Source organism: Taudactylus pleione, unplaced genomic scaffold (assembly GCF_031769625.1).
Source record: "Taudactylus pleione unplaced genomic scaffold, aTauple2 ptg000314l, whole genome shotgun sequence".
NCBI classification, from domain to species: Eukaryota; Metazoa; Chordata; class Amphibia; order Anura; family Myobatrachidae; genus Taudactylus; species Taudactylus pleione.
In genome coordinates, this window is record NW_028284715.1 from 2,824,142 (window position 1) to 2,849,087 (window position 24,946).

The 24,946-nt window shown below is 43.8% G+C and overlaps 1 protein-coding gene and 1 pseudogene across 1 annotated transcript in view; both read left to right on the forward strand.

Annotated features, from left to right (window-relative positions):
* Positions 1-24,946, forward strand: part of CRHR2 (corticotropin releasing hormone receptor 2) — a 435,919-nt gene that overhangs the window by 26,942 nt on the left and 384,031 nt on the right. The window lies entirely within an intron of this gene.
* LOC148510593 (5S ribosomal RNA) lies at positions 15,469-15,587 on the forward strand (annotated as a pseudogene).

Sequence of the window (24,946 nt, forward strand, 5' to 3'; positions counted from 1 at the left end):
TATCAGTAAAGCTCCACCCTGATATGATGCATCTCCCGGGCTCCAGTTTCACCCTCACAGGCACAGCTGATTTAATCAGCGATCCCAGCACTGCGGGAGAGTAGGCTTGTCCTGGATTACAACCTTTGTGAAGAGAGCTGTGCATGGCCTCATTTATCAACGAGTGATATTCTTGTTATCACTGGTTATCTTAAAGGGTGCTCCAACCAATCAGCTCCTAACTGTCATGTGTTTGAAAAATGGCAGTTAGGAGCTGATTGGTTGGAGCCACCATTTAAGATTAGTAACAAGTGATAACAAGAATATCGTTGATAAATGAGGCCAGTTCCCAGCTTAGGACTCTCACACAAGGGACAGTGGGCCTGATTCCACAAGCAATGCAAAGGAGAGAACACACGCACGCTCTTGGCCAATGTTTTTGTACTGCGCATGCGTATGCATCGCACTGCATGAGCACGAACTAGCCAGTGCGATCAGGTAAGCGTATGCAGAATGCACTCAGCATGTACGCAGAACCCTTCCAATACTGATTGACAGGAAGTGCCGTTTGTGGGTGGTGATGGGGGGTGGTCGGGCGAACGCAGGCGTGCCTGTGTGTTGGGACTCCGTTTCAGGGACGTCCATAATTAAGCCAGTGCGGCGACGGACGCAGTGATGAGACTCCTTGCACACAGGAAGTTATCAAGACCCTGCGCGAGTTCAGGTCAACCACTATTATGCAAACGTGGTCGATGGTTCTCGATGTTACCGATGTTTACGCTATCTTGCTGGTGGCTTAATATAGGGCTGGGCGTCTGCATCTTGTGCTGCTGTCTCCGTGCGTATGCATTAATTAGCATATTCTCGCGGCGGACAGGTGCTTGTGTTCTTTCCTTTGCGTTCCTTGCTGACCAGTGTGCTGAAATGAAAAAGATCTCTGCTAAACGTAGAATTTCTTCCATTACGAAGTGTCCCCCTCTGTGAATTGTATGACGATAACTGCAATGCTCTGCATAATGTATGACGGACACTGGGATATTTTGTGTATTGTTTGAAGATCACTGATGTTCTTTGTATTATATGGCAGTCACTGATGCTCTCTGCATTATATAGCAATCATTGATGCTCTCTGCATTATATAGCAATCATTGATGCTCTCTGCATTATATGGCACTCATTGAGGCGCTCTGCATTATATGGCAATCATTGATGTTCTCTGCATTATATGGCAGTCATTGATGCTCACTGTATTATATGGCACTCATTGAGGTGCTCTGCATTATATGGCAATCATTGATGCTCTCTGCATTATATGGCACTCATTGAGGCGCTCTGCATTATATGGCAATCATTGATGTTCTCTGCATTATATGGCAGTCATTGATGCTCACTGTATTATATGGCGGTCACTGGGATGCTCTCTGTATTTTATGGTAGTCACTGATGTTCTCTATTATATGCTGTACTCTGTATTATGGTGCACTTGTCTTGTGAATACTATGGTGGTCACTGTTCTACACTGTGTATTGTATGGCTGCTCTGTGCTGGGTGAGGTAGTGTAGCGCAGGCAGCATTACGTACCTTTTGAGTCCTGAAATTGGGGGGGGCCAAGTTGAGTATTTGCCACAGGTGACAGAAAGCCTAGCTTCACCCTTGCATCACAGTAGCAACGTAGATAAGCACATCCCTTCTAAGACTTTTTACATCTACTTGTAAAGGATAGAACAGACGGCATGAAATCATGGACAGATATAGAATCTGTCTGGAATGTTTTTTTTTTTTCCACTATGTCACAAATCGGGGACTTGGACCCTCTTACCCTGCTCAGCACTGCTGAATCACTGGCTGGCACATGTCTGCTGGCCAGTCATGTCAGGATTGACCTTCTGCTGTGGTCCAGCGCAGCAAGCACGCTGCTATGTTGCCTGAAGTCAGCAGAGTTGTTTCTAGATCCACAGCATCTCTGCGCAGCACGTAACTCTCATATCCAATCCTGTGATGGAGCCTTCTATTTAAACTGCTCAATGCCATCTGTCTATTGCCAGTACAAGTCTCCTAGGGCTCCTGGTCTCCTGAGTTTCAGCAATTGTACTAATCTCTCCGCTATTTCACATGAGTGCTTTCCTTCCAATGGATTACCGTTATTTACCCCTCCCTAGACCACCAGGGTTGTCGGGCACTAGGCCCGTGGCATAAATTCAGGCAATAGGCCTGTAGGTATATAGGCGGACACAAGGCCCGGGCTACATAGGGGGCATTAGGCCCAATTGAAGGAATCTGCCCCCCCAAAATAGGTGTGTGACCTGGGCATTAGGCGCAGGTTACTAAAGGGCAAATAGGTGGGTCCCCAGTAGTTGATCCACCCATTTGCCCTTTAGTGATCTGGGCCTAATGCCCAGGTACCTCCTATTTGAGGGGCAGCTACATCCACTGCATAGGGGGTTTGAGAGGCATATGGTGGACTCCTGGGGGCACTGCAGAGGGGAACTACTACTGGGGGCACTGCAGAGGAGGCTCCCACTGGGGGCACTGCAGAGGGGGGCTACCACTGGGGGCACTGCAGAGGGGGGCTACCACTGGGGGCACTGCAGAGGGGGGCTACTACTGGGCACTGCAGAGGGGGACTACTACTGGGTACACTGCAGAGGGGGACTACTACTGGGGGCACTGCATAGGGAGACTAAAGGGCATTAATGTGCGGCATCATTTGTAAGGGGTATTACTGCATGGCATAATGTGTAAAGGCTGGGCATTGCTGTGTGGCATAATGTGTAAAGACCGGGCATTAATGTGTGGCATAATGTGTAAAGGCTGGGCATTGCTGTGTGGCGATAATGTGCAAAGACCGGGCATTAATGTGTGGCATGTGTGAAGGCTGGGCATTGCTGTGTGGCATAATGTGTAAAGGGCATTAATGTGCGGCATAATGTGTAATGACCGGGCATTTATCCTTTGATAAATATACCTATTACCTAAAGCGTTATTCATAGGCTAACCATACTATCGCTTTAAAATGGGACACATGAATTAATTACATAGGTTCTGTGGCTGGGTGACTTCATGCCTGGATTTCACCTGGTTTTAATGAGCCACAGAACCTGTGTAATCCATTAGTGTCCCAGTTTAAAGGAATGATATGGTAAGCCTACTTATTCACTATGGGTTTTGTGAACAGACGTCATATTACCTGAAACATTGTGGAGGCATTAAAACATGCATTTAAGGGGCTTGTGGGGATATCTGATGCTGTTGGGCATTTTAGGGGGAAGTGGGGAGATCTGAGAGGCATATGGGGAGCTCTAAAGCATAAATTATGATGGGACCCAGAAATGGTCAGGCAGGACCCCATTTTTTTAAAGTGGTGGGTCCCTGGGACCAACAAATTTTGTCACTCACCGCTACACCTTCCCCCAGAGCTGGGGGAGCACTGGGGTTAAGTATCCCCGGGCCCCCCTGTGAGGGCCCCCCACAGAGATCGGATCTCTACAGTGATCCGATCACCAGCGCTGCGCACAAGTTGCACAGCGCACCTGCCTGACAGTCACACCCGCCGGCGCCGCAGAGAGGTACTGGGCAACTGAGCGATGGCTCAGCTGTCCAATGGCTTGTGCAGCCTGTGGCTCAGTGACTGGCAGGCTGCAGGAAGAAGGGGGCAGAAGGAAGGAAGCTGTTTGTCCTCTGAAGAGAGGAACGTGGCCATGTAGTCTGCCGGCTAGAAAAAGTAAGTCAGGCAGCTTTTATTTTTTTTACTAATTAAATTTGAAGGCACTGGGCCCTATATGTGTGTGTATGTGTGTATGTATATATATGTATATTAGGGGTGTGCACCGGCCACTTTTCGTGTTTTGGTTTTGGATCTGGATCTTTCTTCGTGTTTTGGATCTGGATTGGTTTTGCCAAAACCACCCTTCCGTGTTTTGGGTTCTGGGTTTTGTGTTTTGGATCTGTATTTTTTATAAAAAAAGCATAAAAACAGCTAAAATCACAGAATTTGTGGGTTTTTCTGCTCCTATGCTATTATTAACCTCAATAACCTTAATTTCCACTCATTTCCAGTCTATTCTGAACACCACACCTCACAATAGTATTTTTATGTCCAAAAGGTTGCACCGAGGTAGCTGGATGACTATGCTAAGCGACACGAGTGGGCGGCACAAACACGTGGCCCATCTAGGAGTGACACTGCAGTGGCAGACAGGATGGCAGTTTGAAAAACTAGGCCCCAAACAGTACATAATTCAAAGAAAAAAAAGAGGTGCAAGATGGAATTGTCCTTGGGCCCTCCCACCCACCCTTATGTTGCATAAACAGGACATGCACACTTTAACAAACCAAACATTTCAGCGCCAGGGTCTGCCACACGACTGTGGCTGAAATGATTTGTTCGTTTGGGCCCCCACACAACAAGCTGGCAATTAATCTGTCCCTGCACAAACTGGCTCTACGGAGGCAAGATGTCGTCCTCATCCTCCTCATCCACCGATTCCTCACCCTCTTCAGTGTTGTGTACATCCTCATCCTCACAGAGTATTAATTCGTCCCCGCTGGAATCCACAACCACAGGTCCCTCTGTACGTTCTGGAGGCTGGTCTCCCTGGAAGAGTTGAGAATTCATTTTATGAACATCATCTTCTCCACATTTTGTGGAAGCAACTTATTACGCCTTTCGCTTACAAGGTTCCCGGCTGCACTAAACTCTCTTTCGGAGTACACACTGGAGGGGGGGCAACTCAGGTAAAACAGAGCCAGTTTGTACAGGGACCTCCAAATTGCCTCTTTTTCCTGCCAGTACAGGTACGGACTGTCTGACATGCCTACTTGGATGCTGTCACCGATGTAATCCTTTAACAGACAGACGCATGCTTGTCGCTGCTGCTTTGAGGATGCAGGTGCGGCTACAGCCCACACAATTCACAAAGACAAAAAAAAGAAGAATTTTTTATTTTTTGTGGAGCGCACTTTGAGGGTTACACCACCCTTTAACAGACAGACGCATGCTTGTCGCTGCTGCTTTGAGGATGCAGGTGCGGCTACTGCGCATACATTTCACACACAAACACAGAAAAAAAGAAGATTATTTTATTTTGTTGGAGCGCACTTTGGGGGTAACACCACCCTTCAACAGACAGACGCACGCTTGTCGCTGCTACTTTGAGGACAGTATCATATGCAGTGACAGTAGACTTGTCAGAAATTGTTGGCACGTCCTTCAGTCCGGACCAGATGTCCAAACCGGCCCTTGACTTATGACACAGGCGCACGATTGGCACTGCTACTGTGTTGATGCACGTGCGGCTACATCGCACACAAGTCACAAACACATTTTTTGGAGCACTTTGAGGGTTACACCACCCTTTTACAGACAGACGCATGCTTGTCGCTGCTGCTTTGAGGATGCAGGTGGAATCTAGACGGGATTTGGAACCGGGGACACAATACCTCCATCAATTGTCTAAATCCCACTGCACTAATGGCGGATATCGGACGCACGTCTAACACCAACATAGCAGTCAAGGCCTCAGTTATACGTTTTGCTTCAGGATGACTGCTGTGGTACTTCATCCTCCTCGCTAAGGACTGTTGGAGGGTCAATTGTTTAGTAAAAGTCGTGATGTTCCTACTTCCTCTCTGGGATAATGACCAACTCCCAGCAGCAGCAACAGCACTAGGAGGAAGTGGTTCTTGATCTTTCCCTATTTTATTTTTATTGGAGAAAGTTTGGTTCTCCATTTTTGTTATATTGATATATACGTGCGGCTAAGGCGCACACAAACACAGAAAATAATTTTTTATTTTTGTTGGAGACTAGTGCACTTTGTGGGTTACACCACCCTTTAAGAAATGAGCCAGCCGGCCCTTTACTTATGGGAAACAGGCGCACGCTTGGCACTACTTTGTTGATGCACATGCGGCTACTGCGCACACAATTCACAAACACAGAAAATATTTTTTTATTTTGTTTGGAGTGTACTTTGGGGGTTACAGCACCCTTTAACGGACAAGCCAGCCGGCCCTTTACTTATGACACAGGCGCACGCTTGGCACTACTTTGTTGATGCACGTGCAGCTACTGTGCACACAATTCACAAACACAGAAAATATTTTTTTATTTTGTTTGGAGTGTACTTTGGGGGTTACAGCACCCTTTAACGGACATGCCAGCCGGCCCTTTACTTATGGGACACAGGCGCACGCTTGGCGCTGCTCCTTTGTTGATGCACGTGCAGCCACAGTGCACACAATTCACAAACACAGAAAATATTTTGTTTGTTTTGTTTGGAGTGTACTTTGGGGGTTACAGCACCCTTTAATGGACAAGAGAGCCGGCCCTTTACTATTGGGACACAGGCGCACGCTTGCCGCTGCTCCTTTGTTGATGCACGTGCAGCCACAGTACACACAATTCACAAACACAGAAAAAATATTATTTTTTTTTGCACTTGGGGGGATCACCCCTGATGGACAGAGCACCCCCTGGACAACACTACAGCACCCCTTTAGGATTGGGACACTGCACAGGACTTTGGAGTGGACACAGCCCCTATGGACAACTGACTGCACAACACAGTCCAGCCAGCCCCTATAGACTTTGAAGGAGTGGACACAGCCCCTATGGACATCAGCAGCACAGCGCAGCACAGCACAGCACAACACTACACTGCACTACACTACACTACACTACACAGCCCAGCCAGCCCTAACTCCCACCCTCCCTCTTCACTGTCCACAGCCGAGTGAGAAAATGGTGCCGACGCAGGTACCTTATATAGGATCCGAGACCCGCGAGACCCGGAAGGCGGGATGATGATGTTTTGCCTCAATTTCAGATCCGAGTCAGGCAGGAAAAGTCGAGCCTGACTCGGATCGGCCTCGGATTGGGGGGGCTCGTGGGGGTTCAGATTTCAGAAATCCGAACCCGCTCACCCCTAATGTGTATATATATATATATATATATATGTGTATGTATATTTATAGGATGTGTATGTATGTGTGCAATACATTTGTGTGTACATGTATATGTGTATGTGTATATATATATATATATACACACATATACATGTACACACAAATATATAAATATATACATATAGCGTTCCCGCTAGGCTGTTTTAGCAGGCTGCGGCACCCTGCCCTCCAGAAGGAGGGCAAAAAGCACCCTGCCCTCCAGAAGGAGGGCAAAAAGCACCCTGCCCTCACAGGCTGCGGGTGCAGTCTTCACCCGCGGGACACAGAGTCCCGCGGGTGGAGAAATGTGCGGTGACCCGGTCACCGCCGGAGAATAGACGCCGGGCGCATGCGACCGGCATCTGTTCTCCCTGTCTGCAGCGCTTGGGGGCTGCCCGGCATGTCCGTAAGTGCTGGGCATGCCCCCAAGTATGATGAAAAAGGGGACGCGTCTTATAGACATGCCCTCTTTTATGGCCACGCCCCCTTTTCGCCCACGCGCACAAAGTTGCCCTCTCTAGCTCCGGCACCCTGCCTGCCGCCGGAGCTAGAGTGAACACTATATATATATATATATATATAAAAAGGGGGGGGTGGATTCGGCGCCAGTGAATATTAGTGACAAGTGTGAACAATTTAAAATGTTCGTATAAAAAATGCGGATAAGCCCAAATAGATATATCTAAAAGGGTGTCAGCTCCATATCAATAAAATGTAGTATTAGTGGAGATTCTACTAAAAATTTTAAGAGAAAAAGGGGGGATTGACTTAGGGCGACAATACCGCTATTAGCATATATTGAAAAACAACTTGTAGTCTAAATAATGTGCATATTATTGACACATTCACATGTAAAATATTAAATAACTCCAGTTTAAAACCAAACACTAATTTAAAAGCATAAACCCTGCCATTAATATAGGCTAAATAGCCTTATATCATTCAGTTTAATGGCTAGTAAAAGTGCTTAATGCCTAAAGTGCATAAGTGAAAAAAAATATATATACCAATATATAAATAAGAGATAATTTATTCTAAACACAAAAAGTTCATGACAGATGGTTCCCCCATGCACATTGGGGCAAACCTGATAGCATAAATACAATAAAAACAAATACAATAAATTAGTAAATGATGAGGAGAAAACTGCTTATCTGATTAAAAGATATAGAGATTCTGCATAAGTCCTTAGGGAAGGAGCTAGGTCCCAACGCGTTTCGTCCGCTGACTTCTTCCTGGGGATGGAGGTAGGGTTGTGATGAGCCTCTATTTATACCCCTTTACTCCTCCAATTAGGGACTGATTACTTCCGGGTCACCAGATGGACTGTGACCCTAACATAAGGTATTTTAATTAAATATAATTATAGGAGTAAACACTAATAGACATTGATCAGGTATTGTCCAATTCAAGTCAAATTCGAATTTAGTTATTGTCAATAATCCAGTAAAGACATCCTTAGTTTGTTTTGTTGTACTTCCGCCCCGCGATCCGGAGCGATCCGTCACTTCCGCCCTCACATGAAGACACTCGCGCCAGGCTTCCGCGTCATCCCGCATCGTGTAATCCACTATTGGACCCTCACTGGTCCCGTGCTCTAGCCGTCTTCTCCGGTCACGTGCCCCCGAGCACGTGACCACCAGACACCGTTCTCATGTGACGTCGCTTGGCTGAACCACGTGACTCCAGGAATTCACTGTGTCACCACATCTCTTGGATCGACTTCCGCCCTTAGTTATCTGTACGGATTGAACTACCGCCCTTCTTTTGATTTATATGGATATAGGACATCCTCCGTTTTAACATTGTAACAATTTTCTAAAGAGAACACAGAATCATTCATGAATATTATAACATTAAAATTATACACCACCTAGTAATTCAGTATGATGACTCTGTATCTATTGTAATAAAAATTATTAAATAGTTACGATGAATAGAAAGGAATGTGTATTGTGTTATGAAGGTATTTAACAAAAAAAATCTCAAATAGATGCTATCCATAAGTCTTTTCAAACAAGAAAAAAAAAAAAGGATTTTTTTAGTCTCATAAAATGATTCCTTGCTGATAATCTGTAGATATCTTAATTCTTAAATCTTCTATTTTGATCTCTTTGTCTTTGGCTGTAGCAGCTTTTCCTTTCTTCACTTTCTTAACGATCCTCACTGCAGTACTGTTCAGGTGATGGAGTAAATATAGACATTTTGGACTCTATTAGCTACAACACCAGGTCTTCCTGGGAGGTCTCCCATCCTAGTACTGACCAGGCCCAGTCATGTATAGCTTCCAAGATCAGACAAGTTTGGGCACACGCATACTGGTATGATTGTAGATACTATTGGTCTCTATATGTCATTATCTCCGTCACCACTTATTTCTTGGTAGTAGTTTCTTATGAAGAAGGATTAGCTGATACGCCTGGTATTCCCTGATGATCTCTCTCCTGGGTATTTTTCAGGCCCAAAGGGGATAGAACCATTTACTCATCTTTGTATCATAAAAAAGGTGCAATCTCGTAGTGTTCATTAAACCCTTTAGGAGCCATAGTGTCCAATTGGAAAATCCAAAACATTTCACGTCTAGAAAGCAGGTTCCCTAGATCTCCTCCTCTCTCACTCAAAGTCACGTGTTCAATGGCCTTAAACATAAGGTCTTCAGGATTAGAGTTGTGTTTCTCAAGAAAATGCTTCGACACTGCATGACTCTCCACTTTATTTTTAATATTTCTGATATGTTCCTGAATGCGTAGCTTTAGGGGTCTTTTGGTTTTTCCAACATATTTGGTTCCACACGTACACTCCAACAAATAAACTAACGAAGTGGAATTACAATTCATAAAGCTCTTGATGGAGAACTCCTTTGTACCTTCTGAATCTGTAAACGTTTTCCTTCTAGGATGTAAGTATTTGCATACATTACAACGACCACATTTATAACTGCCTTTGCAGCTTAAAATTCCACTCGTATTTCCCTTATTTACCTTATTTTCTTTTCGAAGGACTTGGAGCTAGAATGTCTTTTACATTTTTTGTTTTCCTAAAAATGATCTGTGGTTTAGCAGGTAACACTTCCTTCAAAACCGGATCCATTAGCAGGATGTTTCAGTTTTTATTCAAAGATTTCTTTATCTTATTTTCATGGGCATTGAACGTAGTGATAAAGGGAACCAAACCTTTTTTCCGATCTTCGTTCTTATTATATGTCAATAAATTATTTCTATCCAAGGTTTGAGTTTTATTTAATGCCTTTCTGAGAATCTCTTCTGGGTACTCCTTTTCTCTAAAACGATCTGCATATTGTTCCAATTTTTCATTGCATGTTTGCTGATCAGTACAGTTACGTTTAATCCTATAAAACTGAGAATAGGGTATATTCTCTTTCCATTTGTTTAGATGACAACTTTTAAAATGCAAATAGCTATTGGCATCAACACTCTTAATAAAGTTTTTCGTGGTAATTTTACCTCCTTCTTCAGTTAAAATCAAATCTAAAAATTCGACAGATTTATTGTTAAAATTAGAGGTAAATTTTAAATTCATGTTGTTATTTGAAACCAACAATAAAAATTGATTAAAAACTTCTTCTTGTCCGTGCCAAATGATTAAAATGTCATCTATATACCTTTTATAAAAAATAATGTTCTCTTTAAAAGGATTATTGTTATAAATGTAGTTTTTTTCCCAGCATCCCATAAATAAATTGGCGAAGCTGGGAGCAAAAGTAGTCCCCATAGCTGTCCCACAGATCTGTCTATAAAATTGATCTAAAAATTTAAAATAATTATGATTTAATATAAAAGACATAAGGTCGCATAAAAATTCTTTATGTAATCGGTCCAAATTTTCGTCCAGCTCTAAGAATTCTCTTGTCGCTTTAATACCTTTCGTGTGTTCGATACAGGTATATAAGGATTGTACGTCAATGGTAACCCAATTGTATCCTTCTCTCCATTGTATCTCCTCTAGAAACTGTAAAATATTCGTAGTATCTTTTGTATATGAGTCCAATTCCTTTACATATTTTTGTAGAAAAATATCTACGTATTTTGAGAGATGCGATGTGAGTGATTCTATTCCGGCTATAATAGGTCTGCCTGGAGGATACTCTAATGAATAATGAATCTTGGGTAGAAAATAAAAAATAGGGGTAATGGGGTTGGTTTTCATTAAAAACTGGAACTCCTCTTTTGTAATTATCTTGTTGTGGAGTCCATACACTAAAAGTGTTCTTAGTTCATCAGTATATTCATCCACTGGATCTATTTCTAACCTCTCATATGAAGATACATCATTGAGAAGTCTATGGGCTTCCTTAATGTAGTAAGAATGATCCATGATCACTAACCCCCCCCCTTTATCTGCCGGCTTCAGTACAATATTCGAGTTGTTTCTCAGATCCTTCAAGGCTTTTTTCTCTTGACGGTTCAAATTACGATTCTTGACTTTTCCTACCTCTTCCTCACATAAGTCTTTCTTCATAATTTCATAGAATACGTTGATGTGGCTGCCTTTGGATTCTAGAGGATAGTACGTGGATTTCCCTTTGAGCCCAGACTTAGAGACATTTTCATTCCAGTTCCTTACTGGTGCATCTTCTTTTCTCAGAAAGTGTCTTTTTAAAGTTAAATTCCTGACAAACTTGTTCAGATCAATAAAGACATCAAATTTTTTCATACTGTTGGTGGGTGCAAAACTTTATCCTTTACTCAATAGGGATATTTCAGACTTCTGTAATGTATGTTGGGAAATATTAAAGATTCCTTTGGATTTGGGGTCTACTGGAGGGTTCTCCTTTTTACGTATCTTCCTCCTGTTGCCCCGTTTTCCTCTTCTTCTAAATGTCTTCTTTTTAACGGGGATGCTTGTTGGGTTGTTTCTCTTAATAAAGTTTTCTGGTTGCCGAAAACAGTGTCCTGGCCTGGCGATAAAAAATTATCGCTATCGCTGTTGGAGTCCATTCGTTGGAGTGCATTAAATCTATTTTTTGTATAGTTCGTTCCTGCTGTTGTGTGAACCTTTTCAACCTGTTCCTTCTTGTTACTAAATCTCCTTCTTACAGGTGCTGTTTTCCAATTAGACCCTTCCCAGGAATCTAATCTTAGTCCATTCCTTTCAATTCTTCTAAATTTACTCCAATTTTTGATCTTATTCAATTCGTAATCCTTTTTGTCCCTAATAAATTTTTTCTCTTTTCCCTTCATGACGCCTTCTTCTATTCTTTCAATTTTCTTAATCAGTACTTTTTCATTCTCTTTATACTCCTCATTATCTTTCACTTCTTCCATTTTACTTTCCATATCCTTAATCTCTTTTTCTAGAGTATCAAGTGTTGTTTTTTTATCATCAATTATCAGTTTCATAAGGTCTATTGAGCACTTATGTAGAATATCATCCCACTTGCTCATGAAATCCAGTCTGTCTAGACCAAAAGTGGGATTCTTCAATAATCTCAGTCCTCTTGGTATTCTATTGACTGTTATATAGTGCTCCAATCACTTAATGTCCCACTAAGCTTTAATTTCCTTAGTAATTAGCTTTTCAATGTCCCAAAACATATTATCAATGTTTTTGGTGGGAATACTTTCACATGGGGCTGTGTTCTCATTAAAAACCCTTTGACAAAAGTCACTCCTTTTGTTCAATCGATCTCTATTTCTAAACATAGTGGTAATATAAAATATATGTGTAAAGTGTATCTCACTGTGTAAAATTCCAAATATAAAAATAAATATACTATACACTGTCAGCCACAACCCAAACACCAAAAGGAATTAATATAAAAAGGGGGGGGTGGATTCGGCGCCAGTGAATATTAGTGACAAGTGTGAACAATTTAAAATGTTCGTATAAATAATGCGGATAAGCCCAAATAGATATATCTAAAAGGGTGTCAGCTCCATATCAATAAAATGTAGTATTGGTGAAAATACTACTAAAAATTTTAAGAGAAAAAGGGGGGATTGACTTAGGGCGACAATACCGCTATTAGCATATATTGAAAAACAACTTATAGTCTAAATAAAGTGCATATTATTGACACATTCACATGTAAAATATTAAATAACTCCAGTTTAAAACCAAACACTAATTTAAAAGCATAAACCCTGCCATTAATATAGGCTAAATAGCCTTATATCATTCAGTTTAATGGCTAGAAAAAGTGCTTAATGCCTTAAGTGCATAAGTGAAAAAAAAAATATATACCAATATATAAATAAGAGATATTCTAAACACAAAAAGTTCATGACAGATGGTTCCCCCATGCACATTGGGGCAAACCTGATAGCATAAATACAATAAAAACAAATACAATGAAAATGTCTCTAAGTCTGGGCTCAAAGGGAAATCCACGTACTATCCTCTAGAATCCAAAGGCAGCCACATCAACGTATTCTATGAAATGATGAAGAAAGACTTATGTGAGGAAGAGATAGGAAAAGTCAAGAATCGTAATTTGAACCGTCAAGAGAAAAAAGCCTTGAAGGATCTGAGAAACAACTCGAATATTGAACTCAAGCCGGCAGATAAAGGGGGGGGTTAGTGATCATGGATCATTCTCACTACATTAAGGCCACAGACTTCTCAATGATGTATCTTCATATGAGAGGTTAGAAATAGATCCAGTGGATGAATATACTGATGAACTAAGAACACTTTTAGTGTATGGACTCCACAACAAGATAATTACAAAAGAGGAGTTCCAGTTTTTAATGAAAACCAACCCCTTTACCCCTATTTTTTATTTTATACCCAAGATTCATAAATCATTAGAGAATCCTCCAGGCAGACCTATTATAGCCGGAATAGAATCACTCACATCGCATCTCTCAAAATACGTAGATATTTTTCTACAAAAATATGTAAAGGAATTGGACTCATATACAAAAGATACTACGAATATTTTACAGTTTCTAGAGGAGATACAATGGAGAGAAGGATACAATTGGGTTACCATTGACGTACAATCCTTATATACCTGTATTGAACACACAAAAGGTATTAACGCGACAAGAGAATTCTTAGAGCTGGACGAAAATTTGGACCGATTACATAAAGAATTTTTATGCGACCTTATGTCTTTTATATTAAATCATAATTATTTTAAATTTTTAGATCAATTTTATAGACAGATCTGTGGGACAGCCATGGGGACTACTTTTGCTCCCAGCTTCGCCAATTTATTTATGGGATGCTGGGAAAAAAACTACATTTATAACAATAATCCTTTTAAAGAGAACATTATTTTTTATAAAAGGTATATAGATGACATTTTAATCATTTGGCACGGACAAGAAGAAGTTTTTAATCAGTTTTTATTGTTGGTTTCAAATAACAACATGAATTTAAAATTTACCTCTAATTTTAACAATAAATCTGTCGAATTTTTAGATTTGATTTTAACTGAAGAAGGAGGTAAAATTACCACGAAAAACTTTATTAAGAGTGTTGATGCCAATAGCTATTTGCATTTTAAAAGTTGTCATCTAAACAAATGGAAAGAGAATATACCCTATTCTCAGTTTTATAGGATTAAACGTAACTGTACTGATCAGCAAACATGCAATGAACAATTGGAACAATATGCAGTTCGTTTTAGAGAAAAGGAGTACCCAGAAGAGATTCTCAGAAAGGCATTAAATAAAACTCAAACCTTGGATAGAAATAATTTATTGACATATAATAAGAACGAAGATCGGAAAAAAGGTTTGGTTCCCTTTATCACTACGTTCAATGCCCACGAAAATAAGATAAAGAAATCTTTGAATAAAAACTGGAACATCCTGCTAATGGATCCGGTTTTGAAGGAAGTGTTACCTGCTAAACCACAGATCGTTTTTAGGAAAACAAAAAATGTAAAAGACATTCTAGCTCCAAGTCTCCTTTGAAAAGAAAATAAGGTAAATAAGGGAAATACGAGTGGAATTTTAAGCTGCAAAGGCAGTTATAAATGTGGTCGTTGTAATGTATGCAAATACTTACATCCTAGAAGGAAAATGTTTACAGATTCAGAAGGTACAAAGGAGTTCTCCATCAAGAGCTTTATGAATTGTAATTCCACTTCGGTAGTTTATTTGTTGGAGTGTACATGTGGAACCAAATATGTTGGAAAAACCAAAAGACCCCTAAAGCTACGCATTCAGGAACATATCAGAAATATTAAAAATAAAGTGGAGAGTCATGCAGTGTCGAAGCATTTTCTTGAGAAACACAACTCTAATCCTGAAGATCTTATGTTTAAGGCCATTGAACACGTGACTTTGAATGAGAGAGGAGGAGATCTAGGGAACCTGCTTTCTAGACGTGAAATGTTTTGGATTTTCCAATTGGACACTATGGCTCCTAAAGGGTTTAATGAACACTACGAGATTGCACCTTTTTTATGATACAAAGATGAGTAAATGGTTCTATCCCCTTTGGGCCTGAAAAATACCTGGGAAAGAGATCATCAGGGAATACCAGGCGTATCAGCTAATCCTTCTTCATAAGAAACTACTACCAAGAAATAAGTGGTGACGGAGATAATGACATATAGAGACCAATAGTATCTACAATCATACCAGTATGCGTGTGCCCAAACTTGTCTGATCTTGGAAGCTATACATGACTGGGCCTGGTCAGTACTGGGATGGGAGACCTCCCGGGAAGACCTGGTGTTGTAGCTAATGGAGTAAATATAGACATTTTTTACTCTATCACCTGAACAGTACTGCAGTGAGGATCGTTAAGAAAGTGAAGAAAGGAAAAGCTGCTACAGCCAAAGACAAAGAGATCAAAATAGAAGATTTAAGAATTAAGATATCTACAGATTATCAGCAAGGAAGCATTTTATGAGACTAAAAAAATCCTTTTTTTTTTTCTTGTTTGAAAAGACTTATGGATAGCATCTATTTGAGATTTTTTTGTTAAATACCTTCATAACACAATACACATTCCTTTCTATTCATCGTAACTATTTAATAATTTTTATTACAATAGATACAGAGTCATCATACTGAATTACTAGGTGGTGTATAATTTTAATGTTATAATATTCATGAATGATTCTGTGTTCTCTTTAGAAAATTGTTACAACGTTAAAATGGAGGATGTCCTATATCCATATAAATCAAAAGAAGGGCGGTAGTTCAATCCGTACAGATAACTAAGGGCGGAAGTCGATCCAAGAGATGTGGTGACACAGAGTGAATTCCTGGAGTCACGTGGTTCAGCCAAGCGACGTCACATGAGAACGGTGTCTGGTGGTCACATGCTCGGGGGCACATGATCGGAGAAGACGGCTAGAGCACAGGACCAGTGAGGGTCCAATAGTGGATTACACGATGCGGGATGACGCGGAAGCCTGGCGCGAGTGTCTTCATGTGAGGGCAGAAGTGACGGATCGCTCCGGATCGCGGGGCGGAAGTACAACAAAACAAACTAAGGATGTCTTTACTGGATTATTGACAATAACTAAATTCGAATTTGACTTGAATTGGACAATACCTGATCAATGTCTATTAGTGTTTACTCCTATAATTATATTTAATTAAAATACCTTATGTTAGGGTCACAGTCCATCTGGTGACCCGGAAGTAATCAGTCCCTAATTGGAGGAGTAAAGGGGTATAAATAGAGGCTCATCACAACCCTACCTCCATCCCCAGGAAGAAGTCAGTGGACGAAACGCGTTGGGACCTAGCTCTTTCCCTAAGGACTTATGCAGAATCTCTATATCTTTTAATCAGATAAGCAGTTTTCTCCTCATCTTTTACTAATTTATTGTATTTGTTTTTATTGTATTTATGCTATCAGGTTTGCCCCAATGTGCATGGGGGAACCATCTGTCATGAACTTTTTGTGTTTAGAATATCTCTTATTTATATATTGGTATATATATTTTTTTTCACTTATGCACTTTAGGCATTAAGCACTTTTACTAGCCATTAAACTGAATGATATAAGGCTATTTAGCCTATATTAATGGCAGGGTTTATGCTTTTAAATTAGTGTTTGGTTTTAAACTGGAGTTATTTCATATTTTACATGTGAATGTGTCAATAATATGCACTTTATTTAGACTATAAGTTGTTCTTCAATATATGCTAATAGCGGTATTGTCGCCCTAAGTCAATCTCCCCTTTTTCTCTTAATATATATATATATATATTAGGGGTGAGCGGGTTCGGATCTCTGAAATCCGAACCCCCCCGAGCCCCACCGATCCTAGGCCGATCCGAGTCAGGCTCGACTTTTCCCACCTGACTCGGATCTGAAATCGAGGCAAAACGTCATCATCCCGCCTTCCGGCTCTCGCGGGTTTTGGATCCTATATAAGGTACCCGCGTCGGCCCCATTTTCTCACTCGGCTGTGGACAGTGAAGAGGGAGGGTGGGAGTTAGGGCTGGCTGGGCTGTGTAGTGTAGTGTAGTGCAGAGTAGTGTTGTGCTGTGCTGCGCTGTGCTGCTGTTGTCCATAGGGGCTGGGTCCACTACTTCAAAGTCCATAGGGGCTGGCTGTGTTGTGCTGTGCTGCTGTTGTCAATAGGGGCTGTGTCCACTACTTCAAAGTCCATAGGGGCTGGCTGGACTGTGTTGTGCAGTCAATTGTCCATAGGGGCTGTGTACACTCCAAAGTCCTGTGCAGTGTCCCAGTCCTAAAGGGGTGCTGTAGTGTTGTCCAGGGGGTGCTCTGTCCATCAGGGGTGCTCCCCCCAAGTGCTAATAAAACAAATATTTTTTCTGTGTTTGTGAATTGTGTGCGCAGTAGCCGCACGTGCATCAACAAAGTAGTGCCAAGCGTGCGCCTGTGTCATAAGTAAAGGGCCAGCTGGCTTGACCGTTAAAGGGTGCTGTAACCCCCAAAGTACACTCCAAACCAAATAAAAAAATATTTTCTGTGTTTGTGAATTGTGTGCACTGTGGCTGCACGTGCATCAACAAAGGAGCAGTGCAAAGCGTGCGCCTGTGTCCCATAAGTAAAGAGCCGGCTGGCTCATTTCTTAAAGGGTGGTGTAACCCACAAAGTGCACTACTCTCCAACAAAAATAAAAAAATATTTTCTGTGTTTGTGTGCGCCTTAGCCGCACGTATATATCAATATAACATAAATGGAGGACCAAACTTTCTCCGATAAAAATAAAATAGGGAAAGATCAAGAACCACTTCCTCCTAGTGCTGTTGCTGCTGCTGGGAGTTGTTCATTATCCCAGAGAGGAAGTAGGAACACCACTACTTTTGCTAAACAATTGACCCTCCAACAGTCCCTAGCGATGAGGATGAAGTACGACAGCAGTCATCCTGAAGCAAAACGTATAACTGAGGCCTTGACTGCTATATTGGTGTTAGACGTGCGTCTGATATCCGCCATTAGTGCAGTGGGATTTAGACAATTGATGGAGGTATTGTGTCCCCGGTTCCAAATCCCGTCTAGATTCCACCTGCATCCTCAAAGCAGCAGCGACAAGCGTGCGTCTGTCTGTAAAAGGGTGGTGTAACCCTCAAAGTGCTCCAAAAAATGTGTTTGTGACTTGTGTGCGATGTAGCCGCACGTGCATCAACACAGTAGCAGCGCCAAGCGTGCGCCTGTGTCATAAGTCAAGGGCCGGTTTGGACATCTGGTCCGGACTGAAGGACGTGCCAACAATTTCTGACAAGTCTGCTGTCACTGCATATGATACTGTCCTCAATGTAGCAGCGACAAGCGTGCGTCTGTCTGTTAAAGGGTGGTGTAACCTTCAAAGTGCGCTCCACAAACAATAAAAGTATTGTTCTTTTTTTTTCTGTCTTTGTGAAATGTGTGGGCTGTAGCCGCACTTGCATCCTCAAAGCAGCAGCAACAAGCGTGCGTCTGTCTGTTAAAGGGTGGTGTAACCCTCAAAGTGCGCTCCACAAACAATAAAAAAATTCTTCTTTTTTTTTCTGTCTTTGTGAAATGTGTGGGCTGTAGCCACACCTGCATCCTTAAAGCAGCAGTGACAAGCGTGCGTCTGTCTGTTAAAGGATTACATCGGTGACAGCAACCAAGTAGGCATGTCAGACAGTCCGTACCTGTACTGGCAGGAAAAAGAAGCAATTTGGAGGTCCCTGTACAAACTGGCTCTATTTTACCTGAGTTGCCCCCCCTCCACTGTGTACTCCGAAAGAGTGTTTAGTGCAGCCGGGAACCTTGTCAGCGAAAGGCGTAGGAGGTTGTTTCCACAAAATGTGGAGAAGATGATGTTCATAAAATGAATTATCAACTCTTCCAGGGAGACCAGCCTCCAGAACGTACAGAGGGACCTGTGGTGGTGGATTCCAGCGGGGACGAATTAATACTCTGTGAGGATGAGGATATACACAACACTGAAGAGGGTGATGAATCGGTGGATGAGGAGGATGAGGACGACATCTTGCCTCCGTAGAGCCAGTTTGTGCAGGGACAGATTAATTGCCAGCTTGTTGTGTGGGGGCCCAAACGAACCAATCATTTCAGCCACAGTCGTGTGGCAGACCCTGGCACTGAAATGTTTGGTTTGTTAAAGTGTGCATGTCCTGTTTATGCAACATAAGGGTGGGTGGGAGGGCCCAAGGACAATTCCATCTTGCACCTCTTTTTTTTCTTTGAATTATGTACTGTTTGGGGCCTAGTTTTTCAAACTGCCATCCTGTCTGCCACTGCAGTGTCACTCCTAGATGGGTCACGTGTTTGTGCTGCCCACTCGTATCTCTTAGCATAGTCATCCAGCTACCTCGGTGCAACCTTTTGGATATAAAAACACTATTGTGAGATGTGAGATGTTCAGAATAGACTGGAAATGAGTGGAAATTAAGGTTATTGAGGTTAATAATAGCATAGGAGCAGAAAAACACACAAATTCTGTGATTTTAGCTGTTTTTATGCTTTTTAAAAAAAAAAAATACAGATCCAAAACACAAAACCCAGAATCCAAAACACGGAAGGGTGGCTTTGGCAAAACCAATCCAGATCCAAAACACGAAGAAAGATCCAGATCCAAAGCCAAAACACAAAACACGAAAAGTGGCCGGTGCACACCCCTAATATATATATATGATCAGTATGCTATGCCGGCAGCTGAATAGATGGAAGCTCGATCACTGAAGATCCCAACAGAGGAGATAAGTACCCTCCCCCTCTCCCCCCCTAACCCTCCCTTAGTGGTGCCTAACCCTGACCTCCCCCCCTTTTCTGCACCCTAAACCAACCCAACCCTCCCAGGGGGTGCTTAACCCTAAACTCCCCCCAGTGGTGCCTAACCCTATCCCCCCCTCCCCGTAGCCTAACCCTAATACACTCCGGGGGGTGCCTATCCCTAATCTACCCCCCGGGAGTTCCTAAATCTAACCCCCCCATTCTGGGGAAACTTAACATACTTACCCAGGTATGGATGTTAGGGGTTCTTGCATCAGTATATGGACAGCTGGCATCCCATCCGCCAGCAATATAACTAGAGATGAGCGGTTCGGATTCTGTGGAATCCGAACCGCTCCGAGCATTGGGGATCCGAGTCCACCCGAACCCTGTTCGGGTGTTCACCGCCTGACTCGGATCCCCGTTCGGGGCCGAACGGCGGCCGCCTGATGTCGGATAGGGCTCCTATTGTGTAGGGCAGACCGCTGTGATAGTGGTCTGCCCTACACAGATCAAACACCCAGCCCTCAGCGGCAGCTGTGTGTTTGTTACAGCAGCCAATGAGAGTCACACAGACTCTCATTGGCTGCAGCATGGAGGGAGCCGGCTGGAGCTCACTCAGGAGTTCCGTCTTCAGGCTCCCTCCTCAGCGCGTGGCAGCAGAGCGGACGGCGCGGGAGCGGGGATTCAGGTAAGTTTTTTTTTTTAACGTGTGTAAGGGCCGGGGGCGCTACTGGGGGGGTCTGCTACTGGGGGGGCTGCTACTGGGGGTGCGGGGGGGCCATACTACTGGGGGGGGCTGCTACTGGGGGGGCTATACTACTGGGCGGGGCCTACTACTGGGGGGGGCTGCTACTGGGGCAGCCTACTACTGGGGGGGCCTGCTACTGGGGCAGCCTACTACTGGGGGGCCTGCTACTGGGGCAGCCTACTACTGGGGGGGCCTGCTACTGCGGCAGCCTACTACTGGGGGGGCCTGCTACTGGGGGCCATACTACTGGGGGGGCCAACTACTGGGGGGCCTAATACTGGGGTGGCTGCTAATGGGGGGCATACAACTGGGGGCCTGCTTATGGGGGCATACTCCTAATTGGGGGGCATACTACTGGGGGCCTGCTAATGGGTGGCATACTACTGGGGGGGCATACTACTGGGAGGGCATACTAATGGGGGGCATACTACTGGGGGGGCCTGCTAATGGGGGGCATACTACTGGGGGGGGCATACTACTGGGGGGCATTCTACTGGGGGGCATACTACTACTGGGGGCACTGCATAGGGGACAATACTACTAAGGGGACTGCATAGGGGGCACCACTGCTGGGGGCATTGTGTAAGGGACACCACTGCTGGGGGTATTGTGTAAGGGGACACCACTACTGTGGGCATTGTGTAAAAGGGGCACTACTGTGGGCATTGTGTAAAAGGGTCACTACTGTGGGCATTGTGTAAAAGGGGCACTACTGTGTGTCGTAACATAAATAAGAGACACTACTTTATGGTGCACTGTGACTCCTTGGGCCATAGCCCACTATGTAAACAAGTACTGTGACTCTGCTGGCCGTACCCCACTGGGTGGGTGCACTACTTTTCATTTCTGCCACTGCTGTGTGGCAATGTGTCATAGATGTGCTTTATACTGTGGTGTCTGTGCCGCTGTGCCGCTGCTTTGTTGCTTAGTAACCAGTCAGCTCACTGCAACCTTTGGCCAATAATTTTGAAAACAATATTATAAGCTGTGAGGTGGTCTAAATTGACTGGAAATTAATGTTATTGAGGTTAATAATACTCTAGGAAGAAAAAAAAGACCAATTTATGTGATTTTAGCTTTTTTTGTAAATTTTTGTAAAAAAATCCAAATCCAAATCCAAAGCCAGTCACCGCAGTTTGGCAAATCCAAATCCAAAACTGGACGACAAATTAGAACCAAATCCAAATCCGGCAAAAATGGTCCGGCGCACATCCCTAAATATAACTACATCCGCATATAAACACGTGGATTGCTGGTGGGATTATCTGCTAGGGGGCACCAGTCAAAATTTTGCCTAGGGCACCAAATTACCTAGGGCCGGCTCTGCTGCCACATCTCTGAACAGGCAATTCTTGAAGATATCGTCCAAATTGGCCTGATGTACAGACGACCAAAGATATTGTTATCGTACAACGGAAGCGCGCATCGTTGGTCGTTCATTGCATACACACGGAACGATATGAACGATATATCGTTGAACGATATCGTTATTTTTCATATCGTTCAAAGATATTGTCTCGTGTGTATGCCTCAGGAGACAGCTGGACAGCGGTGACAAGGAGATGACTGGGGTGACAGGGCCAGGACAGAACAGAGGGGACAGGAGAGAGGGGTGACAGGAACAGGACAGAGGTGACAGGGTCAGGACAGAGGGGACAGGGACAGGGCACAGTCCTGAATTCAGCTGATGAGAGGAGGTAGTTGTCAGCCGCACTCACTATACATACTGTAGCTGATACTGTAACCCGTCCCTCCAGCCCCACTCACCACTTTTATGCCGGTGGTGGGACAGTGGTGAAGAGCCGCTCAGGGCAGGTGCAGCCCGTTGCCTCTCATTCAGTTTGACAGCACAGCAGGTCAGGTGCAGCGCAGTGGGGAGGGGAGTGTGTGAAAAGCCGTTCAGGCTAGGCTGCACTTCTCTGCAACAGGCTGCCACTGCCTGTCATACAGTTTGACAGGTGCAGCAACAGCCAGCAGCAGCAACAAGGGACTCGGCAGCAGCTGCAGGGAGACCACCTCTACAGCCTGGTGAATCCCTGCAGTGTAGTCTATGCTGATCGGGTTGCCCCGACCCTGGTTACTGACTGTTAGTTAATTCAGCTGTCATCTGCAGACACACATTATTAGTGTGTTACAGAGTGTTCCATCCCGTAGTCAGACTGCGGAGCAGACCGTAGGCTTTTCCCTCATAGCACTAAATAGGACTGGTACTTGTTTCTCCTCAGCAACATTATTTGCCACAAAATACTGTTCCAATCTTTCTGTATACAGGAGCCAGTCATCCTTTTCTATTAATGTGCCTATGTGCATAGCCATGACAGCAGGTCCTTACCAGAGCTTGTAGCTGAACAGAGTGCAAGGTGATTCTTTCACAGATGCTGCCACTCCACTTCCCTTCTGATCTGGGAGATGTGGCCTGGGTTCCTAAGCCACTCATCGCCAATTGTGGTGTCATCTGTGTATGTGCTCATTCATACAGACATAGGGGCAGATTCAATTAGAGACAAAAAGCCGCGATCGTCAAAAGTGTGCGCCGATTTGAGGGTTTCGACGCAATTCCCCGTATCGCCCCATTCAATTTCACAATGTTTTCACATGTGCGAAAACTGCATAGGCAAAAACAGGCGAAAAAGTTTCACCCCCCCGAAGGAAGGAGAAAAGATGTGCAAAATCCCTATTTTTGACAAAAAATGTGGGGGCTCAGGACCCTTTGGACACCCCCCCTAATGACTAATAGGCAAAAAATATATATCTTATATATATAAAAAAAAGTAATGATGCAATGTAATATTTTTCAAAACAAGGGCAAGGGTACGGGGACATTGTAGAATTGATGGGATTGCAATGTGATAAAGATATGGGGTGTACTGTACATAGAGTTAAGGTTGACTTGCACAAGACTTTGTTGACTGTGCAGGTACTGTACCCATGACCAGTGCTCACACCAGGTAACACCAGAATTGGGCTAGAAACACTACACTGAGCTTTGAGGTCAGGTACCAGCAGCCACATCCCAAGAACAGAAAATGGTGCTCTGACCCCATCATTCACAAAGTAAGAAGTAAGGCGGGGGGGGGGGGGGGGGGTTGACTCAGAATCCGGATTCATTGGTCCAGGATAACCGAGGAGCCCCTCCAGCAAGCAAACGACATCTTTGCACATGGGAATCCACCTGGCTACATTCTAGTAACATTACTCTTTCCAGTCACTGGATATACTACTGTATATCATGCCTAATATTGGTTACATACCTTGCCTCATATTCATACTATCTCCACTTACAGTATGTAGTAATATACTTTATCAGGACATTGTGTATTACATCCTGGGGATTTAACCTGCATTACCCGCCTATCGTGCTGCTACTATTAGAGCATACTAGAGATGAGTGGTTCGGATTCTGTGGAATCCGAACCGCTCTGAACATAGGGGATCCGAGTCCACCCGAACCTTGTTCGGGTGTTCCCCGTCTGACTCGGATCCCCGTTCAGGGCCGAACGGCGGCCGCCTGATGTCGGATTCTCTAGTGATAATCCAACATAATCCGATAATCCAACATAATCCTCGAGTGTAGGGCAGACCGCTGTGATAGCGGTCTGCCCTACACAGAACAAACACACAGCCGCCAGCGGCAGCTGTGTGTTTGTTACAGCAGCCAATGAGAGTCACACATACTACTGGGGGGGCATACTACTGGGGGCCTGCTTATGGGGGCATACTACTGGGGGGGCATACTACTGGGGGCCAGCTAATGGGGAGCATACTAGTGGGGGGGCCTGCTAATGGGGGGCATACTACTGGGGGGGGCATACTACTGGGGAGGGCATACTACTGGGTGCCTGCTAATGGGGGGCATACTTCTGGGGGGCATACTGCTACTGGGGGCACTGCATAGGGGGCCCTACTACTAAGGGGACTGCATAGGGGCACCACTGCTGGGGGCATTGTGTAAGGGACACTATTGCTGTGGGCATTGTATAAGTGGCACTACTACTGTGGGCATTGTATAAGGGGCATTACTACTGTGGACTCCTGGGATATAAGGATTAATCGCGAGCATCGGGAACCATCGGAACTGGTCGTAGTGCTTAAGGTTGACCATACCCTCTCTTAAGCACTACGATCAAGTCAGTGTACAAACCACCCATGTCACGTGTGCCATGA